Source organism: Ostrea edulis, chromosome 8 (assembly GCF_947568905.1).
Source record: "Ostrea edulis chromosome 8, xbOstEdul1.1, whole genome shotgun sequence".
Taxonomy (NCBI): Eukaryota; Metazoa; Mollusca; class Bivalvia; order Ostreida; family Ostreidae; genus Ostrea; species Ostrea edulis.
The window spans coordinates 67,134,673-67,149,963 of NC_079171.1; the positions used below are offsets into that span (position 1 = coordinate 67,134,673).

At 34.6% G+C, this 15,291-nt stretch overlaps 1 long non-coding RNA gene across 1 annotated transcript; it reads right to left on the reverse strand.

Moving 5' to 3' along the window:
* Positions 1-9,357: 9,357 nt before the first annotated feature.
* On the reverse strand, positions 9,358-12,341 carry LOC130049276 (uncharacterized). Its single transcript, XR_008797777.1, has 2 exons — positions 9,817-12,341; positions 9,358-9,681 (listed from the first exon to the last, which is right to left on the reverse strand). It is a non-coding gene; the product is annotated as an uncharacterized LOC130049276 (long non-coding RNA).
* Between the last annotated feature and the right edge of the window lie 2,950 nt (positions 12,342-15,291).

Sequence of the window (15,291 nt, forward strand, 5' to 3'; positions counted from 1 at the left end):
TATGAGTTCAGCAGTAAAACGGAAATGAACGTTCACTTACATGTACGGGCGTGATTCTGGTCATGGCTATGTACGCATGAATTATTTTTCAAGTAGAAAGCAAATCAACAAAATTCCTTAGTATGTATCTTGTCAACTGTTTCCATTTCTTTACACTATACTTACCACCCTTTCGCGTCGTCGTTGGGGTAGATTTTTTGCTATGATAAATTTGTCAGCAATTCAATTTCAACCAAACTTTGTAAAACGTCTCCTCCACTAAAATATATTCAAGTGGGTTCAATTAGATGAAGAATGTCATGACCAATTCGAAAGGAAATTCACACGGGGATCTGATGATATGGGTTTCAGGGTGTCCTATGTCCCCGAGATAACCGTTTTACAGCAGAGCGTAAAAAAGAGATAACTGTATAGCTTCCCATCCAAACGCAAATTTATTCTGTGCGTGAATAATAATCTTTATTTTTGTCTTAGTGCATTAATGAAGATTTCAAGGTCATAATATAATACCAAAATCACTGTAGCATATATGCTTCATTGACATGTATGATACGTAATAAACATAATACGTAATCCGTTCACACACATTTGAAAGAAAAGAAATGAAAATATGAAGTTAAACCCTTACTGCATTTTTCATTAACGACACAATATTATGACATTGTCCGTACAATATCATGATGACCCTTTCCATCGTGATTTGATTTTTTTGATATGAAGTGGTGGGGAATGTACCAAGATTCACTTTAATACAGTACTATAATGCCCTTTTTCGGAATGTCTTAGCAATACTCCATTTCATGTGTTCCCTCTTTAATATCGCGCGTTATTTTCAAATGCTAAATATTAACTCGGTGTATTGTTGTGATTATATTTTGATTTACCTTCCTTTCTAACGATATACTGTTTTGTTTGTTTGTTTGGTTGTTGGTTTTTTTTTTTTCTGTTTTCCACAACACTCAACAATGTTCACGATCTCTGTTGGCGCCCAGTTTTTATTCGTAGAAAAGAAAACCCAGATACAATGTAGACCACCGATCTTCCACAAGTAAATAGCAAAAATGTCGCACTAACTGGTGTGGGATGGATTCGAACAAGCACCGACCAGAGGTTAGAGGCCGTTTGATAATGAATGCTATGCTCTAGCCACTCGAACACAGAGGCAAAGGTCGTTGGATCGCAAACTTTTTGAACAAGATATCGTATCTCTCCCCCTGTAGCCTGATGATCTGAAAAAACTCTATTGTCTGTTGTTTTTTTTTACTCCAATACAAATTAATTTCAAACATGACAGAACTAAACTTATAAATTCGCTTATTAATTATGAATTCTTAAATACCGAATTATGATGCGTTCTTTGGTTTTAATGCATTTTATATAATCATAATATTTTTCTTATATCTAATGTTTTTATCATTTGATTAATGATCTATCTAACAGATGAAAAGGCTGCCATTTGAATGTATATGTATATTTCAAAACAAACTCATTAAATTTCAATGTAGGATATTGTATCGTAAATATAAAACGTCACTAACAATATATGCACGAAAAAATCTTGGGAAAAGAAACCGTGTCCGACAGTTTAATTCCATATATTTTCTACAAGTCAATATAATATGGTTTCAGAAAATATCCAGAACTTTCGCAAAATAGTACATCGATGGCTTCAAAAGATTGTTACTGAAAGAGGATACCCAGATAGAATGAACTTTAAGATTGATTCCATATGCTTCGTTTAGGTGGGTTTAGATGGTTGTAAACAAATTGGCGTACACTGAAAACATATAATACTACTTTGCCATATAGCCACTAGAAAATATACTGATTCGATGCACAGATACTCCATCACATCAAATGCCACATACATTGAATTCATGATTGTGTACAACCTGTCATTGGGGCAAATGCTATTTGGTATGTTCATTCAAATTGTTAGGTCACATTCAGCATATGGATTTCTGGTGTGGATCGTTTTGCTTATTTGATGAAAGTTGAAAATAACATACAGGGATCAATCTCATAACTCACATAAACAATACAAAATAGATAGTTGGCCAAACACGGACCACTGAACACATCAGAGATGGGATCAGGTGCCTAGGAGGAGTAAGTATCCCCTGCATTAAGATATATATTTTGGGTCGGGTGTGAACGGGCAAAAGCGGATACTTACTCCTCATTGGTACCTGATCAGATATATGGTATGTCCAGGAGTCGTGATTCCCATTTTTTTTTTCTTTTTTTACATTCGTTCTAGGAATTATGATATGTACCAAGATCGTTTTATTGCACAATGAAAATTTCCATCACACAAATTATTCTCTATCAAAATATCATGAAATAAAGGTTACTCAATTGAAGTCGGTACAGATGTGCTGCATAATCAGCTGCATCACAGACTGAAAACATCGTTCATTCGGAAATTGCATTATTAAAGTTATGTACTCAACGGAGAAATGGATGTGCATGTTCTGCGCACCCAGCCTGAAGAACATAGTTGAGTGTACTTATGGTGAATGATTATCGTTTAAAGTCAGCAATTTGTAAATTATGTGGATGCTATGATGATGCAGTTTCCCAATATAACCTATCAGTGGATCAATTGCTATCCGACATATTTCAAATCAATATTCAGGTCATTTCTGGCATATTGATTTCCGTTACGGATTATTCCGTTTTACTGATGTGGACATAATACTCAATAAGGTAGTGACCGGTTGAATGGGTATGCTTAATCCTCTTGATCTGACCAACGACATGTCCAGGGATCCGTGTTTGCCAAAATCTTTATTTTGATCACTCTTCATTATTTTAACCTTTCAGCACAGTTCAGATAGTATAGTTAAAAGTCGTACACGATATCATGCAAACCATGTACTCAATCATACAAATATATAAATAAATTTTAAAATATACCAGATATCCCACATTTATATTTGATAGTCATTGGAGAGTTATGTCAACTTAAGTAGTGACTAAGTAATTTTACGAGTAACCGTAAACTTACCCTTGTATCAGGTTGATCTGTATCTCTAATATAAGCTTCTTATCACTTGACGTCTCGCCCGGTCGTTAACTATTGCGTCTGGCGTCTTGGAGTCTCAGTATAGTAGATGTAGATCCCGGTACCAAAACGTTCTAACGTGGAAATCTCCAGATCAGGAGTCAGTACTACACCAAAACGTTCTTACGGGGAAATCTCCAGATTCTTATTTCGCCCAGATCTAATGAATGTCGGTAAGCATTGACTGCTATTGTTATCAAAACACTTCTCTGGGGCTGGTTCAGATCACACTCCCTCGATATTTCCCTTCACTTGAAAGACATAGTTAAATGTTTGATTGACAGGCAGTTTACCATTGATTACCACAGAGGTAAAAATCGGGGTGTTATGTTATAACTGGGTCTTAATGGGAATTGACATGGAGTATTCAATTATGAAAAAACCCAGAAATGTGGATGTCTTCAAGTAGATCTAAACTCGGCCTACGTCACACTTAAATGGCTATGTAGAACTACGCTCCAGGTTTCCGAAATTTAATATTTTAACAATACCAGCATAACTTTCTCATGCCGCTATCAATATCCGATATTGATTTCTTCACACGATTTTTATTAGCTAGGTCACATTTAAATTGAGATTGTGTAGAAGGGGGGGGGGGGCAAAGATGATTTAAGCTTTAGAAAAAAATCGGTCGAGGAACAGATGTCATTTTGGCGGATAAGAGCGTATCAATTGTATTATGGATATTCGTGATATATCTAATGTACACTAACTAGTCATGGATGTAACAGTTTCAAAATGATTTGAGTTGATGCACATGCTCAACTTTTGAAATTACGAAGATATCAGAAAGTTGAGGAGACGGTGGGCAGGTAAAGGGGTCGGAAGAATTCAGAGTTCCATCATTACAATTATATTAGCTAATATTGTTTCATTCTGTTATGATGACACAGTATAAAAAACAATGTCGCAAATTTTATTTTATCAATATTAACGTATTGACGAAAGAGGAGATAAATTTAAAAGTCAAACAACTTAATCAACGGTAACAAATACAGTAAGAAAATTCAACGAGGAATTTATGAAAAAAAAAAAACAACAGGACAGCGTTAAAGGATACAGAAATATGTTTCGGTGTAAGAACATAATAACAAAAGATACAATTTGCAACGAATGTGGATAACTTTGCACTTCGCTAAAAATGTGTAAATGTGTAATTCTGAAATGCAAAGATATAAATAACAACGTAAATTATGTACATTTGAAACGTGACAGTTCCCCATCAGATTATGATTATTTAAACTCTGTAAATCGGAGTAAATGTCCGTGTCATGATCAATGTGAATGTAGGCGGAGCCACAATACCAATGATGCATAACTTCAGCGCAAGCTTCAATGCAGTCACCCGAAACGTATAGAAGGTTGCCGAGGACAGCGATGAGGACATTGATATTTCAAAGTCCTCCAGAAATTTATTAGCGCATGAATTAGATTGATTGATTGATTGGTTTGTGTTTTCCGGCACACTCAACATGTTTTCAGATATCTGGTGGCGCACAGTTTTTATTGGTGGAAGAAATAATACAGATACAATGCACCTGGGAAGTGACCACCGACCTCCCGAAAGTAAACTGGGAAACGTTCTCACTTACCGGCGCAAGTAGGATTCGAACCCGTGCCGACCAGACGTGAGAGGACGGGTGATTTTGAGCACAATGCTTTAACCACTCGTCCACGGAGGCATGAATTAGAGATTTCATTGCCAATGGAGGGGTCATTTCGTGTACTCGAGGAAATTCATTAGAACAATGCGATTTTGTTGTTCTAAACGGCAAGAACATTTATTTGCTTGGCAAAGAAACGGCGATCGCATTAGGAGTATTGCACTTAGATATCTAGGATTTGAGTGCATACTGTACTATGAATGAAAACGAATGCATCGTCGCCAGAAAATCGGTTTTTGACGTTTTCGGAAAATTGAAAGATTCCGTCTGAATTTACAATACCGGTTGCGCAACCTCCAAGACGGCTGTCATTAAAAGTTCGTAATATATATCCATGTGAAGCTGATTTAAATAGAAGAAGTATACATTATAAAGAAAACAAACGTAACTTTATCATGCTTTTCCTCTCTTCCCTTCGTACCAACGGAAAACAGCGTTATCCGAATATATGTTGATATTCGTTAGGTAAATGCAGCTGCAAGGCACACTCGTCATCGAATACCAATAGTTGGTGATCAGTTAGAAGACAGGATGGGACACAAAGTATTTTCAAAACTCTGCCTGCGCTGGGTGTACAATCAAATTGAACTTAGTAAGGGTCAAGGGAAATCACTATGTTCACACACTCAGGGCTACATTACCCACCCACCCCCTCCTCCTCACAATACAATAGAATAGCTAAAATCATGTCTTTGCAACATAGACACTTGATTTTTGCACATTTCAAACAGATTATAATTTCTGTTTCCAGATTTCCTAACTTTGATTAAAGATTGATAAACTCCTAAGAATTCCCGATAGACTTTACACTATCTTATGTGTCAAGTAGAGCTTTCAATATCCCCCTCTGCATATATTGTTAATTAGAAGCAGCACAGTAATATCAATGTTTCTTCACTCACAAGAGGATCACACTCCGATATGAAATATTGTATGATCAAAAGACCAGAGTTCCCTGTCGTATGTGATCATTTATATTACAGGAAGTATCCTAGGTTCACTCCTACCTACACGGTTGTAGAGATTAAGTCCTACAGTACATCTTAAACACAAGTGTAGGGTCACATCAGAACCTATACATAATGAATTATCCTATAGTTGTTATAACGGTTTCAATATCAGAGTAAAATAATCTCAAAATGACATCAAACATAAACGGATGTCCTCGCTGTAGAAGACTGTATACCAGTATGATTGGTGTGAATTCATCAATACAATTACTAGAATCAGAGTGAATTTAACTTACTTACACGTTCCTCTTCTGAAATAATCGGTGTCATTGTCATATACAATAATCGGTGTCATTGTGAGGTACAATATTCGATATGATTGTCATGAACGATAATCGATACCACTGACATGTACAATAACCGATTATATTATCATTATAACAATCGATGCCATTATTATTTTAATAAACGATAAACTGTCCATGTACAATGATCGATATTATTGTCTTTATAATAACCGATGCAAGTACTGCCTAAAATAATCGATAACATTGTTATATGCAATAATCGATACCCTTGATATGTACAATAATCGATGCCATCGTTATGTACAATAGTCAATACCATTGTCAAATACAATAATCAACACCATTGCCATGTACAATAATTAGTACCATTATCGTTATAATGATCGATATTATTGTCATATATAATAATCGATATCACTGTTATGTACACTAGTCAATACCATTATCATTATGATAATCAATATCATTTTCATCTACAGAAGCTATAATCGCATGGTCAATTCGAAAAAAAGACACAAGCATTGATGCTCCTAGTGTCAGTTTCGGGATGCCCTTCGTCCTCGAGACAATCGTTATACAGTTGCGCACAATAAGAATCAACTATTACTTTCCATCGAAATGTAAACGTGTTTTGTACTTGGATTTATGTAAAGCACAATGCGATCCGATTTTAACGAAAGAAATATGGGGCATTATACATATTATCGTCTTACTATAGGTAACCAAATCTGGACTAGAAACTAAACAAAAGCGTTTGATTGATTCAATTTTCATTTAAAATTAGCATTGCTAACGTTCAGTAATCGTTATAGTGATATAGTTTGTTAATAAGGCCTACCATTGGGTCAAATGATTTGGTCATACAGTACCAGCCAAACCTAATATGACACCCAAGCAGTTCCAGTAAGCAGTCCTTGGGACTGCTCTCGGATTGTTCTCTCAAAAAGTGAGACTATTCTGGGACTGCTCATGGAGTGATCTATGGGACAGCTTTCTGGGACTGATTTGCGAAGCAAAAAATGAATGAATCACGTGGTTTTATGATTGACAAGGAATCCTTTTAAGGTAGATATTGATAGGTTGATGCTAAAAAAATTAACCATTGAATTTTTTTTTATTTTGATATATGTTTATGATGAAGCTTCGATATAAAACATAATAAAAAAATCAATGTAGGTAATCGACCTTGTTTTTGAGAAATATGGCGATTTTAACAACACCTTCTTTAGTCCTTGTAAAGCGTAAAAAGTGAAGAAAAATAAGTAGAGAGCAATATACAAATAGAGCTATAACAGTTTTATTGTAAAAAGGATCATAACTTGTCATATATGGTTCCAAACAACCTTTCACATAATTGTATATTACACATCAATTTCAAGTTCAGCAATCATTATTAACATGCAACAACATTACCTCAAAAGAGCTACATTGGCCAATTACCTTAAACCAGTGCACAATATTTGCACACAGGGTCATACCTTTGCTTAAGCTGCAAAAAAAATTACCCATCAAATTTCTAATTCTATTTTATTAAGTGGTCAGTCTATTAGTAAGTAAACTATATGAAAACAATTATACATCATAATGGGGTTCAATATGGAACTAGCAAGAAATTCCTAACCCCACCCCCTTTTAACAAACTACATATTTTCGTAAGAAAAAGGGTTATTAAAAGATATTGTAAACAATCCATCAAAAACAGCTTGCTGAAATACAAAGATTCTTTGTAATACCTTTTTTAAATTAATAAATATAATACAGAAAGTATGTATTTCAAATTGTAGCTTATATTTTGTTGTAGTTCTCGTTGTTGACCTTTGTGCACTTACACTCAGAATATAGATTTATCATACGTCATCATATTTGATGATTAATATCAAGAGTTTTCCCAAATAAAAATCCCCCAAAAAAATTGAAATACAATTTATATTTGTTAAAACAAATGTCTCCATTACATCCCAACCCCTTTAATATACTACATGGTATGGAGGAGAAAGAATTAGCAGGAACATAGACGTCATCAATTGCACTCGGTGCATTGAGAAGAAAGATTCAGCCAGCAGAGATAAACTACTGACCTTTTTATAACTTAGAATGTTTAAGCATTCCCAAATTACCTCTTTGAAAATTGAACATGTCAATAAGAAGGTTTCTATAAGCTATTTCAGGGGCGGATCAGGAATTGAAGTTGGGAGGGGGGTGCAACTGTATGAGGCAGGGGTCTGGGGGCCGCCTTGAAGGGGGGGGGAATTCCCCAGAAACTCCTGAATTTTACAGATTTTTTAGGGCTTAAAATATGTCTCCTATGTAGTCATTTTTATTATTTTCTGTCATTTTTAATAAGGTGAAATTAATAAAATAACGCAAATTTTAAGAGTTTTTGAAAAAAGTAGCAGTTCTCCCACTAAAAGTAATTCAATAAATCAAAAGATTTTGTCAGACATTTATTTCTCTGAGAGTGGAGGAAATTATGGCTTCTTTTATCGTATATATTTTTCTAAAAAAGGGACCACGATTTACTTTAAACTTGAAAAATTTAGGGGGGCTCGCGCCGGTTGCCCCCCCCCCCCCCCACCCCTTATATCCGCCAATGCATGTATGTGTGTGCTCTTGCGATTGACCTTTTTGCACTCACAATGATTGCATTAATATTTAGTTATTTTTCATACATTTTTTTTATAATAACCAGACACGATTACCTATTATAAGAAATTGATATGATTATACAGCATAGTGCACCAAATATGTTTAAATAACAACTTTATATTGAATATCAATGGAAATATTTCCACCCAATCGACCCATGGATTGATTGATTGTATCTTGTTTAACGTTTCTCTCGAGAATTTTTTTACTCATATGGAGTCGTTACCAAGACCGGTGAACGGCTTTAAATTTAGGCCTTTGCTCGGCGCTTACGGCCATTGAGCAGTGAGGGTTCTTTAGCGTGCCACATCTACTGTGACACTGGGCATCCGTTTTGAAGGTCATCTCCGAGGACCAGTGCCATTCACACCTGATGCTGAGCGTTTGGCAATGGAATTGTCACTACCTGTTTCAAGAACTCAGGTCTGTCGCGGCCGGGAATCGAACCCTGGCCTTCCGCATGCGGGGCGAACGTTCTAACCTCTAGACCACCACCGCGGCTCGACCCATTGATATCAAGGCTCATATCAGCTATCTTGCTCTCACAAATATATATGTCTCTTCATAATTTTATGAGTCCTACTTGTAGTCTCACACTGAAACAAAAACTCGCTTGGATAACTTAGAATGCATGCATATTGCATTCACAGTATATATGCACTGAGTGTGTGTAACGGGGGTGGGGTAAAGGGGTTAGAAAATGAGAAATTCAAACACATTGATTAAAGTTATAAAATTGGTATTTTATTTTCATTTACAAATGTTTACTGATTTTGGTATATCAAAAACTTAGAATAATCAACAATGACACTTCCTCTATATTTATACAATATTATTGTCTTTAAAAAAGACATGTAATACATGAGTACATGTACTTGCTTTCCATTAAATTCACACTTTAGTATGTTGCACAATATATATTGGATCACAAATACATTATTGATTATATTCGAGTCTCACATTGTGCAGAAGTTCTTGAATTTTCTCTGTAACCTGTAAAGTTGTGGGGTCCAGGGGATATGACATCATCAATGTAAATGAAGTACCTGTTATAAAAAAATATATTCTGTATATTCAAATATTGAAAAAAAGATGAATATCTAATATACTAAGAATTGTCTTTATAAATGTCTGGTGGTAAAACGAAAAATTATATCTTACTAAGATAGAAAATATTGTACCTTTCGTGCTGATTTTCATGGCAAATTGCTGTTGAAGTTGTTGGCTGGAAGACCATTTCAACTTGCACTGGTCCTTAGGATGATGCTTAGAAAAAAATCATCATAATTAATATTTGCACAGTCAGTATTAATCATTAATTATACTGTGTCAGACAATGTCAATTTTAAAATTGTGTGTCTCAATGCATGTTTAGTGAACTTTAAAATGCTGATATATTGAAAATTACACACATAACATGTATTTTATTATGTTAATTTTTAAAATCTTGTCTGAAATCAGTATTACATATGTAACACTACATGTATGTTAAATGTGTGCAGTGCAGCAATGTGAACATTTGCAGTAGTAGTACATCTGCATGATTGTTATTTATTTCATATTGTTATAGTTACCTTCTTTTTAAACTGTACATACCCCCACCCCCGGGTCCTTAATGAGATGAATAAACATCATACTTATCATTACAATATGAGATGACAGATATGTTTTCATAAACTGCCAGTTCATTCTAATAATATCAAAACAAGTCAACTCTAGATTTATCAGACTTGTTTCCTTTACGGAGTGTGGGTCAAGAGAAGGACATACATATCTTATTCTCATGCAATACATTTATTTGCCTATGAGGGGGGGGGGGGTGATTTTACAAATATTTTAAATAAAGTTTTGTAGACCTACATGCTTGCATGAAACATGAAACACCAGATTTGAAATATCTCTTAGGTCAATGAAATTTCAAGATACTGTAAGTACTATCATTTATACCAAATATAATTTTAGTGCAACACCCTCTCCCCTCAAACTTATGAGAGCCCTATTTTTTTTTCAAATCTGGCATACACATGACATCCATTTACAATTACATGCACATGTAGGAGTTATATTTTGGGCACATATGGAATACATAAATGCACAAAAAATGAAACAGCTCCAAATTGTGCGTTTATAGATCTATGTTATTATAAAATCGGGTTGTGAAATAGCAGAGGATAAGTGGGTTGAATACAAATTCAATTTGCCATTTTTTTTTCACTTACCAAACGAAATTATGATTTCGTTGTCCACGTTGAATGTATCCATCGAATTCCTCTTCTCAGAAGAAACTTTGTTTAAACTCTCAATGACTACATAAACAGTATTGAAACTCGCAGCACTCGGACATCACGATCACGCTACATCAACAACTTTGTTTACGTAGCGCAGCTATGCATGGTGGTGAATTTCGTGAGGTAAAAAGTGCCATTCTGCACGGACGAAACATTTAGTCCACTATCATTACATTGATGTATTCCTAATCTAAACTATGGCCAAATTTCTATATCTTTCGTCGAGACGACCCTCTCAATCATCGATTCAGTCACAGCAACAACTTATACTTTCGGAACCCCTTTTTGTTCTCTATGGCGATGTACGGAATTCCGAAAAATAATTTCACGTGAAAATACACGATTTTTACTGATCACGTGGTTGCTATCGGTCTCTACCTTAAGTTTTTTAAAGAAGCAGATTTTACATGAATGTGAACAATTTACTCCTTGTTCTTTTCCCACTAAATCATGATTTTATGTAACATTTTACAAGTATGTGTAGTTCAGTGATACCTTGTAAAAAGAAACACAAATATTTACCTGTATGCGCCTGCGTTAGTCGTTGTGACATCTTCGATGTTGGATTTTCTAACCCAGAGTGAAAAAAAAAAATCACTCTTCGGATTCAATTATAGTTTGCTTTATCAATTTTAATTGCCCAATTACATTTAAAAAAGGAAATACATAGGACCATTTATTAGATAGACGAGTTTATGCATGATTTTTGAGGGGGAATTTGGTGTGGTGTCGGCAGATTCGATATGAAGGGGTAAGCTACTCATGTATACTGTGTCCATGGCGACGGAAGACACGGAATGTCGTCGTGTGTTTACAGGTTTCAAAACCGGGCTATCATGAGTATCAAACGAGGAATTATTGTTAAATATTGATAACGCTGTGGACACGTCTATTAGGGGACATGCACTTTACAAACACTATACCCTCGATTTTAGTTAAAACAACATGTGCATATACACTTTGATTGGAATTGTCATAATTATATAAATCTGTCTAAATATGGTAGTGAAATTGAAAAAAAAAATACAATGCTGGTAATAAGTAACCCATATGTAACCAATCATTTTAAATTATAAATACGTGTGCACGTAAGTGGAAAGCAGTTTTTGCTAGTTTAATATAGACGATACGTGAATACATCATTTAGGTGAGTTTAAGCACAATTATTGCAATAACAGAGACAAGAAATAAATATAATTATGCTAAATAATTTTCAGAACCCAAGATATGATTTACATGTATGGAATATTAAAAAAAATAAAATAATGAATAACACCAACAAAATTACCTGACAGAACGTGGACTTCAATCGATCTTACGTTTTGAAATTGTGGTTATCAGACCTGTTGTTCTGTCTCATCACATAAAACTTAACCAGTGTATCCAATGTAAAGTTTATTGAATAAAGCAGGTAAAAGGCTACAAATAAAGAAAATCACATTCAAATAATCTTTCAACCATTTTAGAGTTCAAAATATCGAAAAAGCATTATGACACAAACGATGTTCCATATTAAGAAATTTTGGACAAGGTGCATCTTCTAGAAATTATTAAATCCTGATAAATTCATAGTAATAATACTTTCAGAAGTGTACAAATACAAGAATAAGTGAAATATATCTTAACATATGATATAAATCGGTTTAAGAAGTGCTATTGGGAAATGGCACACTGTCAACAATACTGAGCATAAATTGAATTGTTGCACCAAATTTGACTAAAGAAACATAAACTGTATCTTGCATATAAATCAGACATAGGAATAATGCCAATAAATCCACATGACTTACATCGTGGTGGTGTACAAGTTCCAAAACAAACAGTTCTTTTACCGTCGTGTAACCACGTGCGTACATTGATCGGAGGATATAATCAAAATTAAAGTCTATGAAGCGCAATACATGTAATAGGAATACACTACACCGATCAACTCTGCATGTATCTTTTTTTCATTCGTATTCATAAACTATCGTTTTGTTATGAATTCAAAAAAAAGTGTCACACAGGCACTTTGAATATGTGCTGTTTTCATGTATAATGTATTGTTTTCTCTTTAATTACATTGTAAGTCATTTATCTTCAAGTTTGACTACCGTATTGATGTACTCCAGCGATTATCCACAATTTATATTGCTAATCTAACTGTCGGCTTAGCCCCCCCCCCCCACTAGTTATCTTAACCCCTCCTACGGGGACTGCTCTGACCGCTGGGACTGCTTGGAACACTGGAAACGCTGGGACTGCTCTCCGGCTTGCTACTGGGACTGCCGGGACTGCTTTTCGGTTTGTTTACTGGAACTGCTGTGAGAATCCTGCGATATTGTCCTGGACTGTTGCGGTACTGTCTTGGGACTTTTCCGGGAGTGCTAAGCAGTCCCAGAACAGTTCCAGAAAGCAGTATACAGGACTGCTCTGGGACTGTTTTCTGTCAGGTTGGGTCTGGTTGTTACTGTTCTGATTGTTAGGCCGTTTTTGGCACAATAATTTCGCTAAAGATAACTCAGTTTACCTGATCAATATAGAGGGATCACGGCGGATGTGACCAGTTGACAGGGGATGCTTACTCTCCCTAGGTAACTGATCATACCTCTGGTATAATCAACGATCCGTGTTTACCCAACTCTATATTTTGTATTGCTTTTAGGAGTTATCAGATTGATCACTGCTCGTTATATCCATCTTTCATTATAAGAAATACATGTATACCGGTATATAGCTGTCTACTTATGAATCTCACATGTCTATTGAACAATTGCTTAAATAGTCCTAACACACCATGTAAATATTGCTTACAGTGGGAATGCACAACTAGTGGTGTAATGCGTGAATCTGTGTAGGCTGATTTTCATTGGAAGCAATAAATGGAGTATATACTCTATGGAAGGTGTATTGGAAGATACAGTTTAACTTAGAACAATTCTGAACAAAAACGATTAAACACCTCTTGTCTGCGTTACATAACTATTTTCCGCCGATACTTTGACCACTGTCCTGAACTCTGGATAATGTTTATTGTCTTGAATATGGTATTTAATAATGATAATAATGATACTAATAATAATGATATCTTTTATTCAAAGAGGATAGCACAATTTATTTTAAAACTACTTTACATTGTGGTCCTGGAAACATATATACAGACATCAGTATTATACAGATACAAGATAAATAGTATATGAAGGTATGTTGTATACATACATGTATGTTATATACATATTTCAAACTGAAAATAAAACAAAATAAATAATTAAACAATTAAAAATAAAACTGAAAATAATCAAAAGCAAATATATATGTTTTTAATTTCCCGAATAAAAAAAATGGCTAAGATAAATGGATTTAAAAGTGTCCAATGTTGTATAATATTATAAAAATTATGGCATATTATTGCATAACTGCGAACCGTAAATTGTAAAAGATCATCTAAAATATTGTGTCGTTGTTCTCTGGATATATAATGAATTACTTTGACTTAATCTGGTAGATCTACTGCTAATTTCATGAACATACTCAAAAACAATTAAATAATCAGGGGTTAGACTATGCAAAACTTTGAAGACAATGATAGTTATATATACAAAAAAGTCTGACAGAGGCATTCATCTAAGTTGCTGCATCATTTCTGTTGTAGGTGTATTAAAATGTATATTTAAAATCACTCTAACAGCTCGCTTTTGAAGTTTGCATAATTTGAAAAGACCGTCCTTGTTTTCCATATTGCCTCAAACAGTACAACAGTAGTTGAAATGAGGAAAAACAATTGTATTAAAAATTTTCGGATATAATTCAGTTGACAAGAATTAACGTAATCTAGATAAAACACTTATTTTGCTTCAAAGTGTTTTGGTTAAAATTTCAATATGTTCAGATGATGTGAGACATGTGTCAAAAGAAACACCAAGTGGTTTTGCACATTATACATTTTCGATGGCGATATTGTCCACTTTTATCGAAAGTTTTCTACAATTTCTTAATTTTTTTTTTCTGTATCAATTATCGTGCACTGGGTTTTCTACCGCACTGTCAAATTAGCAACTATGTTAAGACTTCATAAACTTAGTGGATGTAGTAAACTGATTATTTATAATTCTGTCATCGTGTCTTTTAAGTTAGCGTGCTTGGTATTTGAGCAGAAACGTCGAATATTATCAAATGTACTGGCATTTCTCACAAACCAACAATGCTGTTAAAAGAACTAGGGTAATTCATACATTTCCCAACCAGATTCACATACATACATATTTGCACTAATCTCAGAAAACTGTATCCCACTCAGTCAAGTTCTTGCTGATACCTGATTAGTTTTCTTATACTAAATACCTTTATACTTCAATGAATATTTCATGGTCCTAACATACAACCGCAATC